The sequence below is a fragment of the Gymnoscopelus braueri genome, assembly GCF_963280865.1.
Source record: "Gymnoscopelus braueri genome assembly, chromosome: 22".
Classification (NCBI taxonomy): Eukaryota; Metazoa; Chordata; class Actinopteri; order Myctophiformes; family Myctophidae; genus Gymnoscopelus; species Gymnoscopelus braueri.
The window spans coordinates 36,717,149-36,731,721 of NC_137624.1; positions in this window are offsets into that span (position 1 = coordinate 36,717,149).

Consider the following 14,573-nt stretch of genomic DNA (forward strand, 5'->3'; position numbering starts at 1 on the left):
TCCTCTGGGGTCCCCAGATAACAGCGAAGTGACAATTTAAGGACTTTTAAGACCTTTTTAATACAAAAAAAAATCACACCCAGTGTGAAGTGGGCGGTGTGGTCACAGTGGTCATCACAGTGATGGAAGAAGTGATGGAAGAAGTGATGGAAGAAACCATAACTTTAAAAAAACAAATGTATGGGTTTTTTTAAGTTATGGTTTCTTATATAGGGCTATGCACATGTGTCATGTTTCCCTAGCCAATCACAGTCCTGAATAGACTGTGATTGGCCAATCACGGTGCAGGGTTAGGGGGGTACATTTGTGGCCAATCACAGCGCAGGATTTGGTGTGCAAATATCCAAACCTCACATATAGGGGCGGTTTCACCGCCCAAAAAGACAGAAATAAAGGAAAGAAAAAAGTAATCAACAAACTATGAAACTAGAAAAGGTGCTCCTCGGAGCACTGCCAGACCCCTAGTGGTTGAAATCTGAAGATCAGAGCACTACGTCACGCGAAGCTTGGCCAATCAAAAAGAGGGACAGGGAGGAAAAGAGGGACAGACCGGGAGGAAAAGAGGAGGAAAAGAGACAGACCGGGAGGAAAAGAGGGACAGACCGACAAAGCCTCATGTAGGCCGACCCCCTGGGTCTGGCAAAAAGATTCAAACATTGGCCAAATTGTCAAATAATATAAGAGGCAAGAATTGTGAAAATAGCCGATCTACAAGCTCACAACACCTCACAACGTGAGGCGTAGGGAGCTTGTAGATTGTCTATTTTCACAATATTTATCTGTGGAAATATAGATTATTTTGGGGGGTTGCGGCCTGAAAAGGTTGAGAACCACTGATGTAGCTCAAACTGAATGGCCATTTGGCAAAAATTTGGCAAAAAATGTTGACATTTTGTTTAGATTATTAGATTAAGATTTAGTTCTACAGTACAATGATGTCAGTCAGCTATATATTAGGGGGATATCGAGAGAGACAGACACAGACATAGACACAAATACAATGGATAAATGAACTTGACATTGAAAACAGACACATAGTTGATGAGTGATGGGTTTTAATGGATTGCAGTGTAATAACTTATTTGATGCTGCATCTTCCAGTCAACAGAGAGGGACTGATAGTTTCTAACAAATGCACAATCAACGATTCACACGCAAGGTTGCAGATTTACAAATGTTACATTTACAAATACACAAATATTTAATTTAATAAATCGAGTCAACCACAGAGTCACATGCAAAAGCAGAAATCACGATACATGGATATAGCATTTTTGACTATCACTGACATTGACAATGAACCTGCTTTTACTACAGACACATATGACTTAGACAACAATGAGAGGGGTCATCAACATGTCCGTACACGGACAAACGTGTCCACGGCAAGACTTGCCTATGTCCGTGGCCCATTTTATTTTATTTATTTTGAAAACATGAAAAATATAGCCTATATTATTTATTTATTTATTTTCATTATAATGTAAAAGCATATTCTAAATATTCACAACCAAATTTGTTTGAATTATTTTGGTGACTCGTAAAGTGTCGGGATGACATGCTCAAGAGTCATTAATATGTTGCAGGAGATTTGTGGTGTAGATCAGGGGTTTTCAACTGATTGTGAACCAGGGTCCACCACCCTGATTAAGAATCAACCTGGGGACCACTGTTGTGTTGGATAAGATTAGAGTTAAGATTAGACTCCATCAGGCAATCCGGTACACTTCCCCTTCTTGAGATTCTAACTCCCTTTTCTGTGGAATTTCTTGAGCTCCGACTTCTCAGAAACCGACAACATTGACATGTCATCATAGGTCACCAGGTCGATAATTTGCACTGTTCCATGGAACAAGAAGAAAAAAACATATTGCAACATGGCCAGGGACCACATGCAATACCTTCAGGGACCACAAGTGGTCCACGGACCACCTGTTGAAAACCCCTGGTGTAGATGGTACCGTGTTGATTGCATCAGGTGAGGACAAGACAGCTACAGTAGAAGTAATGTTTGATAAAATAGCTACGTTAATTCCCTGAAAATAGCAAAATATGTGTTCAATCCTTTGTTGGAGTTTTTTTTATCCCGCGATTTTTGTAACCATTTTTTTCACCCGGTGCCAATTTCCTAAGTGATCCTGGGCGCTACACCAGCCCTACACCAGCGCTACACCAGTCCCCCATAGCCTAGGGAGGCCAGGGCCGAGCTCATGCTTCCTTCAATGCATGAGAGCCAACTGACCTTCTTGTCACCTGACAGGGGGGAGTTTCCCTGGTAGGACTTAGCGCGTGGAAGGAACACGTTATTCCAACCAGTTCCCTTCCCCTCCATCAGGCGCCCTGGCTGTCATGGGGGAGGCGGTATAGCGACCAGGATTACTACATGTTTTTGTGAGGGTATTAACTACCCTAGGAGACATGGGGAGAACATGCAAACTCCACACACAGTAGGCCCTTTCGCCAACCCCACCTAGGGTATGGGCGCTGATGACGCGGAGGAGAAGACACGCCCCCAGCGCCCACAGCGTCCCCGGCGGGAATCGAACCCAGGACCTTCTAGCTGTGAGGCGACAGCCTCAGAAACCATTTTTTTAAAGACAATGGATTAATATGTGGTGGGGTCAGACAATTAAACTATTAAAGACAACGGGAACACAGTGGATTATGGTGCAGGAAAAGCTCAAAAACAGATCTGTTCAGAAGGATCTATATGCTAAAAAAGACAAGGAGGGCAGAACTGGACAAGTAAAGCTTGCTGAAAAAGATTTTCACCGTTGAAAGAAAGTGTTTCAGAGTGTCCAAAAGTAACAATATGTAACTGTAATAACACTCCACAATCATAATCCGTGGAAACCCTTGATCCACAGCCTGGATGTCCACAATCACCATCAGACCTCCAGCTTTCCTCTCACCTCTGATCAAAGTTAGGAGCCCTTGCGAGTTGCATGAAACTAACTTGTGACACTGCATTCCTTTTAATCCTGTCATGCCCTTTATCATTATCTAATCACTCACATTACATCGCAACTATGCAAGGTCTAAGACTTTCTCATCATGATAGAAGATTTCTCATCAAGATGTCACCAACTATCGAAGCTAGGGTAAAACTGGTAGAATTTGATCTTCTCCTCCTAACCAGGGGTCATCACCATGCCAGCTTGTGATGGACATTTTCACCAATATTTAATTTTTTGTCACAGACATAGAAAAGAACTGGTCAATAATTTGACCAGAAACTCAATAGTGTCTATGCCAGTGTGCTACACATTTTAAAACTATAGACTAGTACTTCAGCACAAACACTAGTGCCACAAACACTGAGCCACTGTGTGTGTGTGTGTGTGTGTGTGTGTGTGTGTGTGTGTGTGTGTGTGTGCGTGTGTGTGCGTGCGTGCGTGCATGCGTGCGTGTGTGCGTATATATATATATATATATATATATATATATATATATATATATATATATATATATTCTGAAAAATTAATAACGATCTACAAGCTCACAACGAAACACATTTGTGACGTGAGTGCTAATTCAAGAAGGTTAGAACAGAAGAGTCTCATTGTGGGCATGAGATCTATTTAGCCACTGCCTTTTATTATTATTATAGACCGCTAATTCAAATAATGCAAAGAGAATAAGTAACTAAGAAATAGTTGAATATGTATAATTAGGAAAAAAAATAATGCACATCAAACTATAATAAAACATGATTCATGATTAACTAATCATATACTGATCATAATACTACGCATCATCAGTGCCCATACCCTAGGTGGGGTTGGCGAAAGGGCCTCTCTGTGTGGAGTTTGCATGTTCTCCCTGTGTCCCCTAGGGTAGGTACCCTCACATGATGAGACGGGGTCATCCCTATGTTCCCCGGGTTCTATGTTTCCCCACTAAGGTTAGGGAATGGTTTGGGTTGGACTTCAGTGCTAAGTCTTTTTTAGAAAGGGCATCCTTTCCGAAAAAGGCAGAGCAAGGAATTTTTGCTCTCGCCATCTTGTTTTTGAAAGAAAGTCTTTTTGGGATCCCGTTACTCTTTAATTTTAAGGTCCTTGTACTTTTACATTCTGTTTACTAAGTCTTTAATCTAAATTCTAAATCTTAGCCCTAAGTTCTTTTTGGCTGTTTCGCCTTTCCTAAGAAAGGATTCCCCATTAGGGTTAACCATTTTCCCTTTCTTCAAAGTTTAGGTTTTTAGGCATGTTTACAAACTATAAATAAAATTGCCAGTGAGCTTTGTGAGGAATGTTCACTGGGGACTGTGCATGGCAGGTACGTCCAGTCATCCTGAGTCCCACCTTAGTTGGACTGCATACCAAAATTCATCCATAGTCTCATTATAAGAATGGTACAGGATTAGGACTCAATAAAAGATTTTAGGAAAACAAATATAGTTATGGACCCAACCGCGATGGAGGGGCGCAGTCTCAAGCGAACTTGAGCCACGAGAGGCACCACCGAGCGCGCTAAGGCGCGCGAGTTGCCGTGCCGAACGTTGCGAAGTTCGCTTTGAGCCTACTCAGCCCCGTCCGAATTATGTACCGATAGGCACAGAATAGTAAATGATGTTTGTGGGGACTGCGTTTGCCCCAACTGAACCTCCCAGTGACTACTGGTCAATTCTAGTGCGTCTTTGCTGGGACTGACACCATTCTCCATTTCTGCTACAAGGGTTAGGGTTTAGAGTAATGAGGACCTTAAAACATTTAATTTTAAGGTCCTTATTATTTCACATTTGTTCATCTAAGTCTTCCTAGGTCCATTGTTTGATTATGTGTGTATTAACCCACTTAGTCCTTTTGAAGGTTTGAGTGGGCATTTGGGTTGAGTACCCTCACACCTATTTGGGTTTTAAGCTATGGGTCAGGAAGAAGCCCCTTGTCTTCCCATAGGGTCGTTGATGCTTCTGTGTTTGTCCTTAATCTAGTATCCCGGTCAGGCGTTACTCCTCCTTCCTCTGAGTGGGTCCTTGTTCTTTTAGTTCTCTCTGAGTACCTGGTGGTCTCTTTGTGTTTCTGTGAGTTTGTTTGATTGAATTAAGAAGGGTTGTTTTGTGTGTTTCTAGTGTTTGTCATATTAAGTCCCTCTGGAAAAATTGTACCTAATCTGTTTATCCATTGTCTTTCGTTATATTGCCTTTGTCCTAGTGTCCAATTTGGGTTATGTTCTAGGCCAGAGACTTTTAGGGAATTTATTCCATGTGTCATAAAGTGTTGAACAATTATTAAATTGGTCTTCTTGGCATTATTTATATTATATCTATGCTGGTTTAATCTGGTGGCGATTGTGTTTTGTGTTTCACCCACATATTGAAGGTTACATTTGGTGCAGGTGATTAAGTAAATACAGTTTTTAGTGTTAGCTTGTATTTTTTGTTTAATGCCAAACACCCTTTTGTTGTGTCTGTTGGTCACCATTTGGGTGCTTTTAAAGTAATGTGGTCTCCTGTTAGTTGGTCCATTCGTTCCTTTAAGAGTGCTGTGGACTAGATAATCTTTGAGATTCTTATTTTTTCTGTAGGCTGAAATGATTTTACACCCATTTAAAAGAGTGTTTCCTCTGTTCTGGAAATTCCTTTTTATCCTGGTGTTAGCCAATTTGCTTTGTGAGGAGTATGTAGTTACCAGAGCCAGCTGTGGGCCCTGGTATTTTTCCTTTACTTCCAGAAAGGTGTCTTGGGCCTTTCGTAGGAAGGTCCTTGTGTACCCTCTTTTTCGTAGGGCGCAGAATAAGATCTTGCAGGCTGTCTTAAAATCCTGTTCTTGTGTGCAAATTCTGTGGAATCTTAGTAGCTGTGATTTAACAATCCCTGTGTAACAGTGTGGTGGGTGGAATGACGTTTTATGTAAGAGAGCGTGGGTGTCAGTTTCCTTAAAGTAGACTTTGAGATCTAATTTTCCACTGGTGTTAAACAGTGGTCCTTTGAAAATGGTTACATCCAGAAAATCAATTTTGTCTGTGTCTGTTACAAATTTTATAGTGATGGATCGGTGATGTGTGTTTAGAACTTCAATAAAATCTTCAAATTCCTCCTTGGAGTGCTCCCAGATCCCAAAAATATCATCCAAGAATCTAAAATAGTGGGTTGGTTTTAGAATACATTTTTTTAATGCTGTTTCCTCCCACATTGCCATGTAAATATTAGCATACGAAGGAGCAAACCGTTTTCCCATTGCTGTCCCCTTTGTTTGTAAATAAAACTTATTGTTAAATTCAAAATCGTTCTTGGTCAGATTAAGGCTTAACAATTCTAATAATTCAGCATCTGGCCTTCCCCTATCCGGATATTTGTTGAAAATTTCTTTCACTGCCTTCAACCCTGCATCCGTCTCAATGTTGGTGTATAGGCTGTCAATATCAATTGAGAATAACAAGGCCGTTTGTGGCATTGTTATTTTCTTGATTTTTTCAACAAAGTCATAAGTGTCTTTCACATAGCTCGGATGTTGGGTTGAGAGAGGTTTCAGGAAATATTCAACAAATTCTGCTGTCTGATAGGTTTCGCTGCCACAGTCAGAAACTATTGGTCGGCCCGGTGGGATTTCAAAGGGTACGGTCCATGTGGCCGGGTCTTTATGTATTTTTGGCAATAGATAGAAAACTCTTGGTCGCGGTGTATCCTGACCCGAGAGGTAGGCCTCTTGTTTGCTACTTATTAATTTCTTCTCTTTCAATTGTTTTATAATCCTCTTAGCTTCAATTGCTGTGTTTTTGTAGATTGGTTCCCTCAATTCTTTGTAATGGTTTTTATTACTAAGTTGTCTCTCTGCTTCAAAAATGTATTGGTATCGGTCCATTATTACTATGCAGGATCCTTTGTCAGCAGGTTTGATTATAATGTCTTTATTCTTTGCTAGTTGTCTAAGTGCCCTTACCTGTGGAGTTGTCATGTTGTCTGTTTCTTTCAAGTGTCCTGGGATCCTGCTCAATATCTTACTGTCTTCTCTCAGTAGTATTTTAAGGCTGTCTGGGAGGGAGCCGTCTGTTGGTTCCCAGGTGGAGCTCGTCTGGAACGGTGTTATTTCTCCCCTCTGTCCCATTCCAAAATGAGTGGCTAACTTTATCCTTCTATGATAATCTGATACATCTTTTTCCAGTCGCTTGGTCTGTTGTTTGTAGATGTCCAGTGTGGGAACAAATGATAATCCTTTCTCCAGAACGTCTCTTTGAGCTTGGTCTGGTTTGAAATAGTGTGATAAGTTAATTATGTTTGATTTTTGCCCCGTCTGCATTAGCCTTGTAGGGCATTCCAGTTTAAACTAGTAATCCAATTCTCTAGCATTGCTTTGGCTGTTTCTGGTACCCAGTGTATTTTGTCCCCTTCGGTTTTGAAATCCCTGTCTTCCAATTTGGGGGTGTGTTTTACCTGTGAGATGGACCTGTTTAGGTTGTCTAGTCTCCTCTGTTCTGGTACCCTGAGTTTGTCTGAGTAGTTAATCAAAGCTATGTGTATGTTGGCACAAGGAAATTTTTTAGTTGCCCAGTGAAGGGTTTGTAGCATCTTTTTATGTCCTGTTTGGTCTGTTTTGTTTTGTTTGTGGTTGATACCTACTGAAATGAGGCAGTGCGCTACCTTGTTGTTTTCCATGGTGTGGTCTTTCAGTAGGTCCACGCAGGATTGGAAGTCCATCCCTGGGAAGCTTTCGATCTGGATGTCACTTCTGGCAAAAGGTGGGATCCTTGCCAGGTTTGAGTCACCGAAAATCAGAATCTTCTTCTCTGGGTTAAGTCTCCAATTCTTCTTGTATTTGGACCCTGGGTGCCTGTGTGGTATTGTCAGGGGACCTTCTCTCCCGTCTGTTTCGTTGGTGTCCTCCTGTTGTGGTTCTGATCCCTCCTGGATGGCTTCTTGTGGTGTGGTGTCTGGGTTGGTTTGTGTCTCCGTGGTTTGGCTTGGTGCTGGGGAGATTTGGTTTGGGTCCTCCTGTGTTCCTTTGGGCTTCCTTCTCTTCCTCTGTTTCTTTGGTGATGTGGTCTTCCTTTGTGATGTTGCTAGGTCTGGATAGTTTTCCTGTGTCAGGTGTAGTGCTGAGGGTCCCATCTCCCGGATTACCTGTGCTTGGACTACGATGGTGTTTCTTGGTGGAGTGCTGGGTCCTGGTGTGGGTATTCTTCTGGTGTCCCTTTCCGGTGGATCTGTGGATTGGGGGGGATGGGTTGGGGGAGGGGGGGTGGTTTGGATTGATGGGGTAGGGGTGGGGACCCGAGGGTGGGGGGAGGTTGGATGGGAGGAGATGAAGGGTGGGGGTGTGTCTGGTCTTAGCTCAGCGATCGCTGTCAGGGCCTGATCTAAGTCTGTTTGTTTTAATCTTTTGCCTAAATTTTTTCTTGCCCATTTGGTTGCTATGGAAAAAGGGTTTTTCCATTCCTCTGTTAGGCAGTCGGAGAGCTCTTGTTTAATTGTTGTCAAGTGTGTCATGTAGTGGTCTTTAAGAATCAATATTGTAGTGTGTTCCCAATTCCTTGCATTTCCCTCCAGCATGAGAGTGGTGTTTTGACTTGGCTGTGCCGGTTTAATCAAGGTCATTAATTCGTGTGTTTTTTTGGCTATGCTGGCTGGTGCCTTTTCAGAACGGGTTATGTTCTGGAGGTGGTGTGTGCAAACTATAAATTTGTTTAATAATCTAATTGTTTTAAGGAATTGGTCCCTTTCAAAGGGATCTGTGTGTGTGTGTGTGTGTGTGTTCTGCTCCTCTGTACCTGTCTGGTTTCTGGTCACTCTGGCTCCTGCTCCGTGGTTGTGACCGGAGCGAGGGTGTTCAGGTCTCTGCTCCTGGTGGACTCTACGTTGTTGATTCCAATCCCATTGGGGCCAGTGGTTCTGCTGTTTCCAGCGATCTCCTTGGTCCCAATGGTTCTGGTGGCGTCCTCCGTGGTGCCAGGTCTCCCCATCTCTCATTCCCGGTCTGTGGTTGTTTCCTTGGAGTTGATGGTTCGGTCTGTTCCAAGTTCCAGGTCTCCCCTGGTTTCTCATTCCGTGGTGTCTCTGCGCTCCTAGTTGATTCATACTTTGCAACGTTTCGGACTCTGTTTGTCCTTCGTCAGGCAATTGTGATTCTCCTTGTGAGAATGATTCAATGGTCCTCCTACTCCTGTATTTATGCATTGGGAGGTGGGCGTGGCTTTTTTCTGCTTTAGCCTATCAATTTGTTTTGGAGGTGTGGCTGGATGGCCTTTGTTTCTTCCTTTGTCCAATCAGTGTATCTATGGGTGTGGCTTATTTTCCTCATTTTCACTCTGTGTCTATGGAGTGAGCATGGGTTGTTCTGTTTCTCTTGTGAGATTTTTTTAGACAATGAAAGAAAAGAGAATATTTAATTTTTTGTCACAGACATAGAAAAGAACTGGTCAATAATTTGACCAGAAACTCAATAGTGTCTATGCCAGTGTGCTACACATTTTAAAACTATAGACTAGTACTTCAGCACAAACACTAGTGCCACAAACACTGAGCCACTGTGTGTGTGTGTGTGTGTGTGTGTGTGTGTGTGTGTGTGTGTGTGCGTGTGTGTGCGTGCGTGCGTGCATGCGTGCGTGTGTGCGTATATATATATATATATATATATATATATATATATATATATATATATATATATATTCTGAAAAATTAATAACGATCTACAAGCTCACAACGAAACACATTTGTGACGTGAGTGCTAATTCAAGAAGGTTAGAACAGAAGAGTCTCATTGTGGGCATGAGATCTATTTAGCCACTGCCTTTTATTATTATTATAGACCGCTAATTCAAATAATGCAAAGAGAATAAGTAACTAAGAAATAGTTGAATATGTATAATTAGGAAAAAAAATAATGCACATCAAACTATAATAAAACATGATTCATGATTAACTAATCATATACTGATCATAATACTACGCATCATCAGTGCCCATACCCTAGGTGGGGTTGGCGAAAGGGCCTCTCTGTGTGGAGTTTGCATGTTCTCCCTGTGTCCCCTAGGGTAGGTACCCTCACATGATGAGACGGGGTCATCCCTATGTTCCCCGGGTTCTATGTTTCCCCACTAAGGTTAGGGTTAGGGCTAGGGTTAGGGTTAGGGTTAGGGTTAGGGTTAGGGCTAGGGCTAGGGTTAGGGTTAGGGTTAGGGTTAGGGTTAGGGTTAGGGTTAGGGTTAGGGTTAGGGTTAGGTTTAGGGTTAGGTAAGCGGGGAACGTGTTGTGTGTGTGGTGTATGGTGCGCAAATACATGGCTGAGATTTCAGTTCCTTATTTATTTTTCTCAGTTCTTTGTTTGCTGGAAAGGTCTAGTCAAATGATTTGTGTCAGAAAGTTTGTCAGAAAGGGTCTTTCCAAGTTCCCTTTCTTTACTTTCACTGCATAGTTGTTGCAATTCTTGTCTTTTGTCTGATGACATCTGTTCCCAAACTCATACTGACGTCTTGTCTCATGTCTCATTAGTTGCGGTTGAAAAATAGTAGTAGCTTAATAAACAGGTAACAAACACACCTGTACCATTGATATGCTGCCCGGGTCAATCCTGTGTTAATTCACACTGCCCCACTCATTTGTTGGGGTTCACATTCAAACCAGCACACCTGAACGATGTAGGACGGGAGCCGATATGAATGCATGTTTTTGTCAGGGTTTTGAAATTGCTCCACAATGGACAAGCTCAACTTGTTTTCTGTTTGTTTGTCAAGGTACTGTAGTTAGTTTTAAGAGCTGTGGTTTCAGTTAAAGGAGAATTTTGGACTAAAGTTTTCTTACCTTTTCTATGACGTTATGATATCTTAGGATGAATGGTACAGTAGAAAATTTTCATAACTCCACCCCTGAGCCGCCACAGCTTAAAAGGTGCGCGGATAGGCCTTAGGTTAGATCACATATTTTAATAGCTTTTTTTTTTTTTTTTTTTTTTAGATCTGACGTTCATAGTGACAGAACACTGTCCCCAAAAAAAAAACAGAAGTCTCTTTTGGTTGCATAGTGTTCTGTCACTATGAACGTCAGATCTCACCAAAAAATAAATTAAAAAAAGCTATTAAAATATGTGATCTAACCTAAGGCCTATCCGCGCACCTTTTAAGCTGTGGCGGCTCAGGGGTGGAGTTATGAAAATGTTCTACTGTACCATTCATCCTAAGATATCATAACGTCATAGAAAAGGTAAGAAAACTTTAGTCCAAAATTCTCCTTTAAGGTGAACAAGTATTCGATGTTGATGAGAAAGTCTTAGACCATGCATAGGTGGTGTAATGCAAGGTATGCCAGTGGAACAATGAAGTATGAAGTATGAAATAAGGCAGCTATTAACATTACGTCTAGCTGTCTGTCTTGTCTTGCATCCTCACCTGATGCAATCATGTACGGCTATACCAATACGACAAATCTCCTGCAACATATTAATGAGCATGACTTGTCATCCTGACACTTTACGAGACACCAATATCATTCAAACAAATTCTTTAAAAAAGATGATTGTGAATATTTAGGATAGATATGTACACATTATAACCAATATACAAAATGTGCCACAGACATGGACATGTTTTGCCACGGACACGGACATGTTGATGACCCCTGCTCCTGACCTGAAGTAACACTGTCCTCTGAAAAGCAAGCAATCTCTATAATAACCATATGACACCATAGAGGTATAATATAACTAGAGGGCGGATTGCCCCGCCCCCAGCTATCATTTCAATGAATGTGCTCAGTGGCGTTTTGAAGCACCCGGAAACCTGCCGGAAGTAGAATTATTGGTTCGATTTTGACCGTAGAGTTATGAGCATGCGCACTAGTGTCCTTTTTGCGTTCTACGGCAGCCCGTGTGTCAAGGATTGAACGCGAGATATTTATTAAATACACTCGAGATGCATATGTATGTATGTATAATATGTTTACATATTTATATGTATAAATATAAATATCTCTCAGTATGTTTTGCGCGTGCATGTATTTCTCCCCGCCTGCAGTTCCAGCTTTGGCCACTGGGGTGGCAGCTTCAATGTTTCTCAGCAACTCTGGGGGCTTGTATGACACGCACTCACTCACCTCTGCACCTAAATGGCCCTTTGCTCATGTAATGTGCGATCGATGGAAGCACTCACTGTACTGACATGACCCAATTATTGAAATCCCAAATACGGAATAAAGTTTCACCATAACACATTGAATGCCTGTCTTATTGTAAAATGTAAAATCATTGTAAAATGTGTAGCACATTGGCGTAGAAAAAAAAATAGGTAAAAAAACATATTGATCACTCATGTTGTATGTCTGTGGCAAAAAAAAAGAATATTGATGAAAATGTCCAACACAAGCTGGCATGGTGATGACCCCTGCCTCCAGCCATAGTCAGTTCTGTTCAGGGGTGGAAAAAGTACTCTTCTTTCTTTTCTTTTCTTTTTCCTTTATTTAAAACTCAAATGTTTTACTTAAGTAAAAGTATCAATTCTGCAATGTAGAGGTACTCTGATACAAGTAAAAAATTCAAATTCAAAATGTACTTGAGTAAAAGCACAAAAGTATTGATATAAAAATGTACTTAAAGTATCAAAAGTAAAAGTATTTGTAAAAATGTTTGAAAATAGCAGATCTACAAGCTCACAACGCGTCGCATCGCGAGGCGTTGTGAGCTTGTAGTTCGGCTATTTTCAAATAGCCTGGGTATAAAATAGGGCTAAAGTGGTTAATGTATGTTTTATAATGTAATAATATAAATCTGCAAAGTAACTAGTAACTATAATCAAATAATTGTGGTGGAGTAAAAGTACAACATTTGCCTCTGAGTTGTAGTGGAGTAGAAGTAAAAGTATAGACAATTGGAAATACTCTAGTAAAGTAACAATACCTCAAAATTGTACTTAAGTATAGCACTTGAGTACACGTACTTAGTTACTTTACACCACTGGTTCTGTTCATACCTCACCATATGTTGTGTAACTCCAAGTAGCAGTTAAACCATTGCTTCACAAAATGTGGTATAATAAGTCATGACTCATGTTCAACGACAACAGATGCATGCAAAAGTGGACGAGACACTACTGTTAGTTTGTATTGGCCAGTCTTTATTATGTTTGTGTGCCTTCAGGTGCTAAAATGAGTACTTGAAGTTTGCTTAAAAATAATTTACATGCCCACATGATTAACTGCTTATGCTTATGAGCATTGATAGACTACTGTACATTCACGTCATGAATTAAAATAATTTGAGAAATCATAGCAAAGCCTGCTGCTGCTGGCCAATGTTGTCAGATTCTGCGAGAGAAATAAGCAACCAGGTCTATGAAAACAAGCCCAAAAGAAGCAACTAGGCCACATGAGCACTTTAAACCTATACATACATTGACTGTGAGAAACTCACAGTCTACTGGGGTGGCCCGCCCCCAGTTCAAATGGATCAAACCATTGAGCAGGATATATGGGGGTGCGCAGAATCAAACCCTTAAGAAAGCGATGTGTTTGTGTGAATTGTTTTAAAAGTGGATTACATATATATGTTACATTACGTGCGAGTGAGTTGATATTAAGTCCTTTGTCGTTCTGGGTGGTGGGGAGCCCGGGAGGTGGGGGGGGGGGTCTGGGAGAGCCGGGCAACTGGCCTACGTGGGGGAGCCCGTGCTGCCCTTGGCTTCAAAAGCTAGGCGCCACTGCCCCTACACTACTACTCTCCTCAGTTAGATAACTGAAATAGTTGCTAGTTGCACTCATTCTCTTTCGTGGACAAATTTTGGACAATCATTGTACTTTTTTTTTTTGGTGTCATAGAGAGGCATCGCAAATAATGGCTGAAGGTAAGACAATACATCAAAGTCAAACTGTCTCTGTCGGGTGGAACCTGTCCAAAACTGTTACTTTTCAGGATTCAATTTTTTTTTGTTGCAAAAGTAGCAGATAAGTGTACATCTACTTTTGATACTTTTGTGTGACGCTGCGTATGATCAAGTAGGGCGTTAATTTACGAAAAAACACAAAAAGTTAAAATATATAGGCAAGAGGTTTCTGCCCGACTGAGAATGATACCCTAGACAGCTGCTGCTTGTTACTATGTTGTGTTATGGCTTTATGATATGTTCTGACCATATGTATATCATAGAGTCAATGGCACAGCCACTGTTCTATTGTTTAGGGCAGTAGTTCTCAAACATTTTCGTGCCAATAACCCCCAAATTGATATGTATTTGGCCGCGGACCCCCATCTGAAAATATTTGGTGCCAGGGAACCCCAGAAGAGAACCATTATGTTAAAAAATATACATGTTCAATTTTCCACACATTTGATATATTTTTTTTTATTCTCAAAAATAGCATGAGCTTGTACATCTGCAATTTTAATAGCCAAAGTATAAAATATGGTTAAAGTGGTTAAAATGATTGTGACTGATTTTGCTGGGGACCCCCTGATACCCCCCAAGGACCCACTTTGAGAACCAATTGTTTTGGGCACAGCTTTGTCCCCTGACACAAGCAAGTTCCTCTCTTATCTTAAATTTGTGTAAGGGGATTTATCTTTGTTTGAGATCTGGGTAATAATAATGGTAATGTTTCGGTTATTACCTCACACTGTGTGGGATAGGGGGAACGGATATTTCCGTCCAGGGAG